Raw genomic sequence first — 13,406 nt, 5'->3', positions numbered from 1 at the left:
ACCCGCGTATAACACACCACAGCGCAGGGACTATCAAAGACGTCGATAAAAGAAACCTTTTAGATCTTGAATTTAAAAAAAAGGGTTTTCGCTAGAAAGCACCATCGAAGACGAAATAACTGTCCGACGCTAAGCAGCCCAAAAGCGCGTGCCTCGTTGGCATTCAGGGCACGCAGGAAGAGTTCGATTCCGACCTTTTTATAAACACGCGAATGCGCGCACAGTATCAGGGGGAAACACGCGAGGGGGCGCAGCTTTTCTAAAAAAAGCGCGGCGGCGCCACGCGTCCAGCAAACGGTGTGCGTCACGTAATGTCTGCCGTAAGGGGGGAACTGTATACAAAACAGTGGATCGATAGCCGCGAATAACTCGGAAGCGAGCGCACGGTGAACTGCTCACCGTGTGTGTACAATGATGGGGCACACAGTCAGTTCTGTGCAGCACTATGAGGAACGTAGCAGGCACGTCAATGCGCGTCTGCCAGTAAAGCCACGCCCGCAAAGAAGCAAAACATACCAACAAGGACCCATAATTAACGCTGCCTCCAAAAGCACTTCAGGGGCGAATGCCAGCTAGCCCGGTAACGGTTCGTTGCAAGAAGCAGCCGCAGCTAATGCGCGCCGAGACGAATGCGGAAAAGCAGGCAGGGCGGCGTCTTGTAAAGCGCAGCATGAATGCGATCTCCCTCTCTCGTGAGTGGATTGGCCGCTTCGCAAGGCACCGCAATGGTATTGGCCAGATGGGGTGTTCCCACGGAGGTGACGTGATGGCTTTTGTGCAGCGCTACCTGGGAAAGTGCGCTTTCTATAAACAGCGGCGACACCAGCTGAGCCACTAAGAGGGCGATAATCGTCGTCCCTGTTGCGCGTACATCGCAGTGGGGGATAGGGTATTGTTATGGCATGCTAAGCTTTTCATTTTATCTGCTTGGACAGAGTCCAATGCAAATAATGATTATATTTCATGTTCTTTACTGCACTGGCATTTATTTGTTTTCTTTCTGCGTTAGGCACGAACTGTTTGAATGAACCTATCTTGTACCCTCTATATTCCCTGCATATGTACGTACTTTGAAGCAGGGTCCGAATAGGGAAAAAATCAGTTGAGGTAATGTTGTAGGCTCAGTCCTCGCACTTTACCTAAATCCTTTGCTTCATTCTTACCTCCTACGCCTGCTTACAAAATGCATCTTGATCGAAAAACGAGGGCCCTCTTTGACGGGCTTCTCTGCGAAACTTCTCCAGCATAATATTGCAATCCAACATTGCCTGTGCCCTCCTACCGCTTCTCTCCAACTGCACAGGGATTTGCTGTTGCACGCAGCAGTGATGAAATGCGATTCATACGAAAGCCATTTGCTCCGCTTTCTTTTCCAGCCCTGACAACACTCACTCGACTGCTGGCACGCGAACTGAGCGGCGCCTGCAGTGCAGATATATTTAGACGACCCCTCCGGTGTCGCAGCAAGTGCGGTTCCCTCGCTTAAGAATTTTGAGCCATATAGATGAGGCACACTCACTCATAGGTAACAGTTTTGCCAAATTGCGCCGTCATAACTCCAATTTATGGCTCTTGCATAAAGTTGTCACCGAAGATTCAAGTTGTCATCAAACCTGATGCAGTGATATCACTGAAATTAGCGGTAAATCTCGAAAAAAATTCACTCCAAGCGGGCGTTTCAAAATCGAACACTATACCTGCTTTTCACAAATCAAAACTATCACATAGGTTACGCCTTTCGACTGCAGACTCTGTGTGCATAGCCATTTCACACAGCTGAAAAAGGAAACAAAAACAAAGAAACAAAGCAGCTCTCCTAATTACTTTCGTCCTCTATAATCTCACAGAACGGTCACTGCCGGCTCCAAACTTTGTACACTGCCAGGCTTAGCGAGGGCGCCCTCCTGCTTGGGCCTCAATGATTGAAGAAATTGTTTAGTTTTATGGGTTTTAACGTCCCAAAGCGACCCAGGCTATGAGAGACGCCGTAGTGGAGGGATCCGCATAATTTCAACCACTGGGGTTCTTAAGCGTGCACTGACGTCGCACAGTACACGGGCCTATAGCATTTCGCCTCCATCGAAATGCGATCGCCGCGGCCGGGATCGTCGAACCCGCGTCTTTCGGGTCAGCAGTCGAGCGCCATAACCCCGGAACCACCGCGGCGGCTGGGATGAAGAAATGCCACCCATCGAACGCGAACTGTCCGGCCTCAGCGTGCATACGCTTTGCATATAACGGCACGCTTTTACTGCACACTGACTATCCGCGCAAGCACCGTCGAGTAATGTAACATTTCTGCAAACCAAACAACCAAATGCCAGGTGCGAGCAACATGTAGACTCAAACAAGGCAGGGCGAAAGGTGTAACTATCCGATTAACTTTCTTCCGATCACTAAGCGCTAGCCACAGGTATGGGCTGGCGCTCTCTACGCGATACCTTTCGAGAAAGTTTTGTTTTAATATCAGGAATATAACTGCTGTTTGTAATGCTTGCATTCCTTACGTGAATTCAACCTTACTTTCAGCGCCGTAGCCACAGCACAGCTGCTGAAACTGAAACGGAAGCTACATTGGAGAAGAAATTCAATTAACTCTCATTTGCATCACGCGGACGCGGCCGAATTCCATGTTATCCATGTTAGCTGTACGTTGCCTGGCACAGTACACTAAAGAGAAGAAGATGCAACGTAAAATTTGGTGTCGTCTACACTTTTAACCAAGCGGGAAATATTTAAAAAAAAAACAGTCATCGAGCTGGAAGGAAGTGCCAGCAAAGCTGTTAATTTACGCTGAAAACGAGGCTTTTCTCAGTGCTTTTTTTTGCTGCCATTGGCCTTCCCAGGGTTAAGCTCCGGACGTCGCGCTATCTCGAATGGCTCTGATCGTACCTTGATGGCAGGAAGAAGCCGTCGCTTCCGACACCACGCGCGCGCGCACACACCGATGCAGGATATAGCACAGGTCGCCGGATACGTGGCACATACACACGCACACACACGTGGAGACAGGCACTCTGTCGAGCAGCGCCGCCAAAGACAGCGGGCAGGCGAGGGCGAAAGCGCACACTGTCTCGGGTGTACACGAAGCGCTTCTGGACGGCGACCTCCTCTGGCAGGTGCGAGAGACCAGCGAAGGGCACGGCGCATGCGCGCAGTCGTTCCTCTCGTTATACGCTGCCTAACGTAACTTCACTCAGCACGCGAAGGCCACAACATCGATGTGCAATGTAGTCAATCTTGCGGAGATGTCAAAGAAAATTACAGGCCGGGTTGTCGCTCACGCTACTGCGCGCCTAATACGAGCGTGGCGATTTTTATTCATAGCGACGTCGTTACGAAACATTCGTATCATTCTCGGAATAGCGCGAACGCTACGCGAAGCGGTGGCTGTTAGTTTCAAATGGACTTGGCACGTGACTGCGCAATCAAGCATCCAACGTACGCTCTCCGCTTGACGGCTGCACGAGGAGGTCCAGGACACGTGTCTCGAGGTCTACCTGTTGCTCATTGTTTCGTCATCTCCGTAATGTTGGGCCGCCCGTGCGCGCTGTACTAATAGAGTGGACGCGAAACGATGGCGCGCAACGCTTTTCCTCGTCTGAGACGAGTGGTAGGTGTTGCGTCAGTGCGAGTGCGAGAGAATGAAAACGTTTGCTTGTAAAGAATCGCACGTTTCCAGATGGAAATGGGAGGAAGATACCACGCGTTGCATGCGTGCGACAGGGGTAAGTCCCCGACCCATGGTTGAAGATTGAGACCCTCTTGCATCAGTCGCGCCTTAGCATTTTGCCACAATTAGACATGCTTCATATTATTTGTTTCCTCTCGACAGTTTAGTTTTTCCTGTTTTTATGCGCACGATAACTGGTGCTTCTTTACGCTTTGAGTTTAGACGTTAATGTGCTGAAATTGTATGGAATGGGTTTAGGCGCTGTGAGAGGCGTTCGCGCATCCGTAAGCTGCTACCGTTGGATAAACCTCTGGACTATAGTGTTGACAGTTATTGGAGTCAGCTGCATCTCCAAGTTGTGAAAAATGATGCGGCAAACAAAAAATACAATGAAGAAAAAAGTGTCCCCTAGTCACGTCGGAGCGGCAGTGAACAAGCGCTTAAACTGAGAAACCAGCAAGCAAGAAAATTCATTGATTCCGAAAAACCGTAGTCAGAACTTGAGTGGCGATGAAGTACGCCTCTATTTGCCGGCAGGCGCGTTGTCATCGTCGACAGTTTCACTACAAGCCCTTCAGTTAGTGAACTCCCAGCCGCAACTTTTCATATATTTACTGAACATAAACACGCCTGAGACTTCTTTCGGCATGCGAATCTTGGTCTTCCAATGCTCAGTTCCGTAGAGAGAACGTCCTTTTTCGCAACGTGAGGCAGTGCTTCCGTGGGCAGCATCCTTAAAGGCACACTGAGGACCAATAGAAGTTAGCGTGCAGTGCAGTGCACGATGACATGAAAATGTGTGTCTGCATCGCGGAATGGTTTGTGTGTACGTAAAGCATTTGGTAGCTTAGAGGGTTTGATTTCCATGCAGCAAAAGAAAAAACCGCGGCAATAGCCCAGTGTTCTGGCGAAGTGGCCAGCAAGGATGATCTGTTCGCGCCGCCGCAGGTTCGAATCCCAGCCGCGGATATTTATTTGATTTAGTTTTATTTGCTTCTTTCACTTGGCACAAACCCACAAACATTGCAAGATCTTGCTCGGGGTTTGCCCATCAAAATAGTGCTTTGGCACTAATATTCGCCCAGGGCACAGTCCCTGGCTCAAGTCCGAGCTCAAAACCGCTTTTGGCGAGCAAGTACCATCCTCCAGCATAGCTTCTCCGCACACACCAACAAGCTTTTGTTAAGCACGTCACAGCTGCCTTGACGTCATAACAGCGGAATTCCATAAACGCTTCCTTTCTCGAAAGCGCTGTACGCGGTACTTCTGAGATTTTTGCGCAGATCGATGCGACGGCCCGAAATACGCATACCACAGAGCATTCTCTGCGTGCACTTTTGTAGAAAATGTCGTGAAACGGCTTTTTTTTTGCGCTAAGTAGGCAAATGTTCAGATCAAATTTCTCAGAACGTGTACGGGAATCTCAATTATAACTCTCTTAACTTCGGTCTGGTCCAGCTGGCGGCTTAGCCTCGTCAACATTACCAATACAAAAGGGCAGCGAGGATAATTACCTTTTGAATCAAACAGAACGGACACCACGCAACCGCTGCTTCAAATGATCCGTGTAATTCCGCCAGACTGTGTTCATGTATTAGGTGTAGGTAAAGTGATACGGAGGATGAAAATGCACAATGACCTTCTGCCCTTGAGTTCATTTAAGTTGCCAGCGTGTTGTACAGGAGCTGCAGCTAACAACTGCATCAGTTTACATGATGCCAGAAATATTTACAGTCGAGGGTTGACAGAGTTTCATGACGCTTTATTGGGAATTCTATACCGATAGGCGTGAAATCAGCACGTAATTTTGCTACGTCCATGAAGCTCTTTTTGTTGAGTGTATAAGCAGTCGAATGTCACTATGCTGTATGATATCAGGCCACATTACAGAATCCCAGGTGGTGTAATTTAACCGGAGCCCTCCCCTACAGAGTTTCTCATGGCCCGTGTGAAGTTCAGGGACGTTAAATTTACCCCATTTACCATAGCGTAGCGTAGCATAGCATAGCACACGACACCACACCACATGCACCACAATGCAATGCAATACAATAGAATAAAATACAATGCAATGCAATGTCGTACCATACCATACCATGCCATACCATAACACAACATACCAGGCCATACCGTGCCATAGTATTAATAATAATCTGAGTTTCTGCTGCGCCCTCTGTAGATTGGGAGCATTGATGTTCTTAATGTCAGTATTTTTTTTTGGTACTGTGATGTTATTGCCAGTCGCATTATTGTGCTACATCAATCAATTGGTCCAGCTATTAGTCATGCTGTGAGACCCAACAAGTATTGACAACTGTTGTGCAACAAGAATATTGAAAGTGTCCGTAAAAACACCATCACGTGTATAAAGCGTCTCCTCTCAATCATAACTGCGCCGCACAAATGCTCAGGTCTCCATCTAGTTCGAATCGGCAAATTCGTTTGTATCAGAGGTCACTACGACAAGCTGAAATCCACCTCGAAGGCATTCGCCACTTCTTCGTCGCGTGAGATATGAGGGCGACGAACATCGAGCGGTGCGGTTGTACGCCGAGCGAAGTTCGTCCTGGAAGTTCGACCAGGCTGCAGGTGAAGCCAACGCGCACGTCAATCCCATCTGAAGGAAAAGCACTGCAAGCGCGCGTCGATACGCGTGGCATGGCACGGCTGGCGCGGGCGGAGAAGAATCAAGCCTGCCCCGTTAGCCACCGACGCCGTCGCGGCGCCGGAGGCTGGCTTTCCTCGCTTCTCGAATCGATTGCGAACATGAGAGTCTTGGCGTCGCGAGTGCCCGCGCATCGCTCCAGACGTCTGCTCCTCCTTCCTCTTCTGGCTTGATTTCCTACCAGCTGCACCATGGATGCTGGTCCTGACATGCGTCTTTAGCCTTTTCGTTTGGCCTCAGTTTTGTTTTCGTTCTATTTTAATGCTCGGCATAATAACAAACGTTTCCGATGCAGCGGGAGGGCAGGTATCTTCTCAGAATGTGTGCAACAAGTGTAAGAAAACACCTGCACAGAGCGACTGCCTCGACGTAACTCAATTCCGCTGGACTTGAAAGCCACCCCAAAACTCCGTTCAGGCGCATGCGAGCACCGAAATGTGTGGCCCTACATGACCCTAAAGAGCGCAGGTTCCGAAAGCAGCTATTAACCCTATGCAGTCGTCTGCTGCACATAATAAGAGGAAAAGTGAGACTACTTCAGCGGAAGGTGCAGGAAACCTTTGCATAACTTCCAAATAAAGGTTGTTGAAAGTCAGAGCTTGCTTTGTCTTCTTCTCATGTTGTCTACAACCTGCGCTCTTAACTTCATAAAGCAAAGCCAGAAAGCCGAAACTGCTATACAGGCGCCAGCGAAAGCCCTGCAATGTTTGCTTCTGGGCTCATTGGTACAATAGCATTATAGAAATTTCAACAGGAACGAGAAAGACTAGTGGTGAGTCACCTCCAGTCCCCTTGTCTTCTATTCCACTTCGAGTTTTTCAGAATACTAAGCACGCGTGCGATTCCCACGGCTGACATGGGTTCAACTTATGGTGGGAGCAAAAGAATTATTACTGTAATCACTTAATGGGCGAAAATCAATTTATAAGGAGAAGAAAAACAACCGCATGCCGAAAGTGGGATGCGATACAACGACCTCCTTATATACGAAGCCCCCCACTTCACCACCAATCCAACGCGAAGCACTATCCAGGAATACTTTTTTATGCTAGGACGTCAACGTCACAAAAGGAAGGACCCGGCTGCCAAGCATCCGGTCTTCTGGCTGCGCGCCGGAAGCGCCAAGCCAGCACTCGCTCCCGGCAGCTCGATGCGCGCTGCCCATCACGCTTCAACAAACGCCTCTGGGGCAGTTCTGGAAGCGTCGTTTATCACGCCGGGGCACGTGCACACAGCAAGAAACCTGGCGGTGCAGTTGTTACTGGACATCTACGATGTTTTTCACAGCGGGATTTGCAGCCGCGCCGCATCCGCTGCTATTCGGTTGGCTTTGACAGAGCAGCGGGAGAGAAGAAACGGCCGTGTTGCCGCTGTACGTCACGAAGCCCCGCGTGCGCAGCACAGAAGATGACGACATGGTGTGCGCGACGTCCTCTTCATCTGCCTCTCCACCTTAAATGCGCGTCCGTCCGGAGAGGCGTGCATTGCAATACACGGTCACGTGACCGACACGTGCAAACGCTGTCGTAAAACGTGTTTGTGGCCATTCCTCCCCTTCCCCATCCGTGTTCTCCGCCGCTCAAACTTCGACATCCCTTCGAAGGCGTCGCGACTGCCTCTGCTCGTTTGCACACGGCTAAAGGGTCCCAAAGGCGGCGGCCTTGGAGGCGGAAAAAGAGCATCAGTTGTCGCCGCGACGTGCGATTAATTGTGGCTGGACGGCGCCTCCCCCTCTTTCCTCCGACGCACGCTGCCGGAACCTGTGGTCAGCTTCTTTGCCGGCATCGCGAAAGGTGCAGACCGAAAGGACCGGGACAGTGTCGTCGTCCCGCGTCATCGTCACGTGACCTCGAATAACTGGTCGTATTACCGGGTCCTCGATGACGCGCGGAACCGCTAACGCTGGGACACGTCGGCTACTCAAGCACGATACACGTGCCCGAAAGCGATTTCAGTCTAGGCGCCACTGTGCGGAGGCAAGAGCGGATCTTGTGAGTAAACTAGCAGCAGAGGCGGGACTTCGCATAGACAATAGCCGTTACAGCTTTACCTTTCTTTTTTGGCAATCACTGCCTCGTCTCAGCAACGTGTGTGTCTGTACAGTTCCTTGACGCATGGGCAGAATGATACCCGAAACCGCTTCACCTTCCAGAAAATATTCTAGATAAAAAAAAACGTCTAAAAGTAATGACTACAGTGCACTTACGTTTCCAGTCTACGTCTAGAGGGGCAGTAAATAAAAGAAGCATAAACTCAACAGTGCCAAAAAAAAAAATGGATGGCATACGAGTCGAGCGATGCGCTTTCCATTGAGAGGCTCGAACCTCAAGCCCTTGCCTCAAGACAACCAAAAATGCTTGCTGTATACGGCGTAGGTGAAGGGTTTTTGACAGTGCCAACTACGAAAAACGCTGTACATCGACTTGCCTCTCACGTCTGCCTTGTTTGCACGACGCCTGTTTTCCTTCCAACGGACCGACTAAACCAGTAAATAATCTTGTCGATACCAGTTGCCACTTCTCACAACCCAAGTCTCATTGAGCCGCCGCTATGTACCGCATTAATCTCTGTGTGTGTGAGTGTGTGCGGGTGGGGGGGGGGGGGGTAGAGAGAGATCGGAACTGTACTATTAATTTGTAAACTCAGTCAAGAAGTGAGTTTCATTCTTTGCATCACACTTGAACTGATATAATCAATTTCCACCTGCTTTAGAAGACCGCGAGAAAAGCTTTACTAAACGTTCCAGGTTAGTGTCGCTGGATTAAGCAAGAGAGTTGAGGTTAGTGTGAGGCTGGTTCACACAGTCTTCGTGTTATATAAAAAATGTCATCCTGCAGTCTCGTACAGAGTGTGCCAGCATTTTAACATTCGTATTATGAGTCTATCACTGCGAAGAAATTTTCCCGGTGGGTATTGTAGTATTCATGAATGAAACGAATATTCACTCCGGGACTTTGTGTTGGCCGCATCATTCTTCCAGCCATACAGCGACATACAGCAAGCTGAGTATAGACATTGCAACGCTCCCTGCATCGGACAGAAATGTTTTTTTTTTCGCGCCGATATGATAAACACGACATCCAACTCGAGGGGCACTGCCCTTATGTAACGAACATCGTCGCTGGGAACCAATACTTTCGCTTTCACCTCGCGTATACATCGCAGCCGACTGTGTTCTAAATACTCAAGGCTCAGCTGCGACTGAAGGCGACGAGCGAGAGATGCCTGCTCTCAATGAAAGCGGCATGGCCAGTTGCTTGCTCTGGCCCAGATAATCTGAAAAACTGGGCGACGCTTAAACTATATATATATATATATATATAATATATATATATATATATATATATATATATATATATATATATATATATATATATATATATATATATATATATATATATATATATATATATATATATATATATATATATATATATACATATATATATATATATATATATATATATATATATATATATATATATATATATATATATATATATATATATATATATATATATATATATATATATATATATTTAGGAAGAGACTTTTATCGAAACAGTCGATGTGCCAACACAGACAGGGCGCCGAGTTTGGTGGCGACGCTGGCAGTTCGCCAATTGGCGCCAGTGTCCCAGAGCATTTTTTTTTTCCTAGCTTGCCTCGATTGCGCACACCGAAACGATACCTCAGTTTATCGAGTCATGCTATCGCACTCCAAGGCCTAGCATTTGTAGAGAACCACGGAGAAAATCATGAATTGACGTTTATCGCCATCCCTCATGTGGTACTCCATATATGGAGCCTTTGAGGAGTATGCCGAAATAATATGAAATAAATATTCAACATAATGCGTCTGATAAATTAATCCGCCCCTCGGGCTGTCCTCTTTGTCCATTTGCGCCTAACCAACCGACGTGTTTCATCAGGCCAACGAATGGTTAACTGGACTGAACTTATGGCTTCTTTTCGAACAGACTCCAATTAAACACAAGTAAAACTAAATACATACTGTTTAGACCGAGGGGAACCAATTCACCCACGAACTTGCACTTAAAATTTCATAACGTTACTATCGAACAATCGACTACAGTTAGATTTTTGGGGGTAATATTCCAGGAGAACCTTTCATGGACGCCTCACGTTGACGTACTGCGTAGGGACCTTGGGGAGCCGTGGGAATGTTAAACAAGATAAGATACCATGTTCCGTCTGCTGTAAAAAAGCAAATCTACTATGCGCTTTTACATTCACGCTTCTGTTACTGTTTCCTAGTATGGGCTACAACGACTAAGACAAATTTGGATTGTCTTTTCTCTTTGCAAAATCGAGCAGTGAGAGCAATAGGCAATTTAGATCTTTCGGAGGACACTGCACCTCATTTTAAAAGTAATAAAATAATGCCCATTCACAAACTCCATAAACACAAACTGGCCCCTGGAAATTTCGCGTCTTCACCAAACAGATATAACATTTCAAACTAAATATCATGCCCAACCTGGTCCTTATTATCTACGACATAACTTAATACCAAGGCCCCGTTCGCGTACAACATACGGTGATCAAAAATTAAGTTATTTGATTCCGGATTTCCTCAATGCGCATCCTGAATTAGCTGAGATACTGTTTACTGCCACCAAGGTGCAACGACTGAGAAGAACACTTAGAGACATTTTCTTAAATGAAAACTAAATACCATGCTGTGCTGATAATTTCGTTCGCCTTCACTCCGGATCTTTACCTTCACTGTGATGACTGTTTTTCATAACACCACGCTACTGATCCAACTTATTGTTTCTTATGTACCTGTATTTTTGTGTTTTTCATGCCCTTTCATATCATGCAGTATTGATGTTCTTTTGTTTTGTAATTATTGTGCTTATGTTATGTTGTTTCCGCCGCAGCCAAGGGGGGCGCGGCCCCGTCAGGCATGTTCTATTGCCTTTTGTCGCGTCCCCCAAGGCATTTCTGTAACGGAATGTCTTCAATAAAGAAAGAAAGAACGCGGCCGCATTTTATGACAGCAGCCGTCAGAACGAACGCGCCCTTAACACAGCCCACAAAAACGTCAGGTCATGTTGCCTCAGATAACCTAAAAGGTAACTAAAGAGAAATAAATATATAGGCGCGCCGCTGCGCTAGATCGATAGATTGCTCTTCGCTGCTAATGGGAACGTTATTTCCTTCGCGAAAAAGGTGGGTTTGTTGCTGATAAAATCGCAAATGAACCTGTCCATGTTCTTCCCTATTTACGCTCCCTTCGAAACGCGGGAGCTGTTACATCATTTTTCCGACATAACAGCCCTCGGTTTCGTCATTTTTATACCGTGTGAGTTGAGTTGAGGTGTTGAATGCTACAGGTGGGGTTAGCCTTGCTTTGTCTGCCGGCAATTGCTCCACCGCAGCGTCCCTTCGATATTAACAATGCCGCATATACCCCGCTATGCGCACAGTCTCTTATAATAGCACACATTCTCTCCCGCAGTCACCATCTATGCACGCAATCAATCCACACAGTTCACATCACAGTCCACTCCAGAAGTCACCATCTATGCACATATTCAGTCACAGTAGAACATAGGCCATTGTAGTGCCACACTCCATACACACATTCACTCACACACCATACCGTGTGCTCACGGAAGCTCTCTAGCGAGTCAGAAGCATCACTCCTCATGAGCAGGAATGCTGCCGGATGTAATGAAAAAAAAAATGAATAGTAATGACAAAAAAAACAAATATCTGAAGGCCCTTCCTTCGCCGTCGCTTTTTCGGGAGTAGACACCTAGAATATACTAGCACTATACCGGCGGTATGCGTTGCTTGTGGCCACTTTGACAGAGAGTCGTAGCTGAAATGCTCGTCTCTGCTGAAGTTGGTTTCCAAAAATGATTCTGTTGTAATTGAGAGAGAGTAAAAAAAAAACTTTCATATCGTTCACTGCCGCTTCTGAGGGACATGATGTCGCTGCAGGAGGTTCCCACTGAAAATTGAAATTGAAAATCGGTTGTTCGGGGAAGGAAATGGCGCAGTGTCTGTCTCACATCTCGAAGGACACCTGAACAGCGCCGTAAGGGAAGGTTGATAGAGGCAGGACTGAGAGAATAAAGGAAGAGAGAGGTGCCGTAGTGGAGGGCTCCGGAATAATTTCGACCACCTGGGGATCTTTAACGTGCACTCACATCGCACAGCACCGCTGATGTCGTTTCTGCTTGTCGTTTGCTTCGGTGCTATGTCGAGTGTAGAAGGCGCTACGATTCGGGGCGATGCAGCAATGAGCGTTTCCCTGGCACAAGAGTACGCGTTCTCGACGAGAGAGGGCAGGCTTTGTGATGGAACGTATGTGTACATCAATAATACTCCGCCTAGCAGTCTACAGTATGTGTAATTTTCACCGTCGCGACAATGGCGAGCGTTAATTGTCGCAACCACCTCCCGTTCACCTCAAGAAAATGAGTCGCCTGTATATTCATGTCATGTCCGGGAAACGCCGCCGCCTGACCGGCCTCTCCCCATAAATTTCGAGTTCTTCTGCTAAAAAAGGTAATGTCTTCAGCGGCGAAACCTTTAACCTTAACGACTGCATGCGTGGTAAGAAAAATATAGATATCTTCTAATTTGACAGCACCCCTAAACTGCATCTGCAGGAAGCAGCCGATTTGACTGCCCGAGCGAGAACGAAACCGCTTTAACGGACGTTCAACCCCCCCCCCCCCCCCCCCCCCCCCCCCAATTCTGGTACGCGGCTTCGTCGTCTGTGGCCACATATTATGGTATCAAATGCAGTAAGCCTCCGTATTCAGATTGTCGAGCATTCTGAGTCTTCGGGAGCGCGCAGTTTTTCTTAGATTTTTAACTGCGTTGTGTTGCTGACCCGGGTCGCTTGACTGGGCAATAAAAACTATAACATTCGTACATAGTGAGACGTGGTTAGTCCTACATGCGCGTTCTGATTATGGAACACAACTGTAGTATGCACATTCCCGTCGTCGCATAACGCTCTCACTTTCTTATCATTGGTCACTTTGATCTTTCTAGCTTTCTTAACTCAAGGTTGAAGGCCAC

At 47.6% G+C, this 13,406-nt stretch overlaps 1 protein-coding gene across 2 annotated transcripts in view; it reads right to left on the bottom strand.

Annotated features, from left to right (window-relative positions):
- The window catches only part of LOC144120445 (solute carrier family 13 member 2-like), a 99,277-nt gene that overhangs the window by 73,724 nt on the left and 12,147 nt on the right, over positions 1 to 13,406 (bottom strand). Inside the window, exon 1 of one of the 2 annotated variants that reach the window (XM_077652843.1) lies at positions 2,893 to 2,985. The exons of the other annotated variant lie outside the window; for it this stretch is intronic. The gene's annotated coding sequence lies outside the window, so the exon portion shown is untranslated. Of the gene's footprint in view, positions 1 to 2,892; positions 2,986 to 13,406 lie in introns of those variants that run through there. 2 annotated transcript variants of the gene reach the window in all.

This window comes from Amblyomma americanum, chromosome 2 (assembly GCF_052857255.1).
Source record: "Amblyomma americanum isolate KBUSLIRL-KWMA chromosome 2, ASM5285725v1, whole genome shotgun sequence".
Taxonomy (NCBI): Eukaryota; Metazoa; Arthropoda; class Arachnida; order Ixodida; family Ixodidae; genus Amblyomma; species Amblyomma americanum.
Note: the sequence above shows the minus strand (reverse complement) of the source record. Positions and strands in the feature narration are given on the sequence as shown.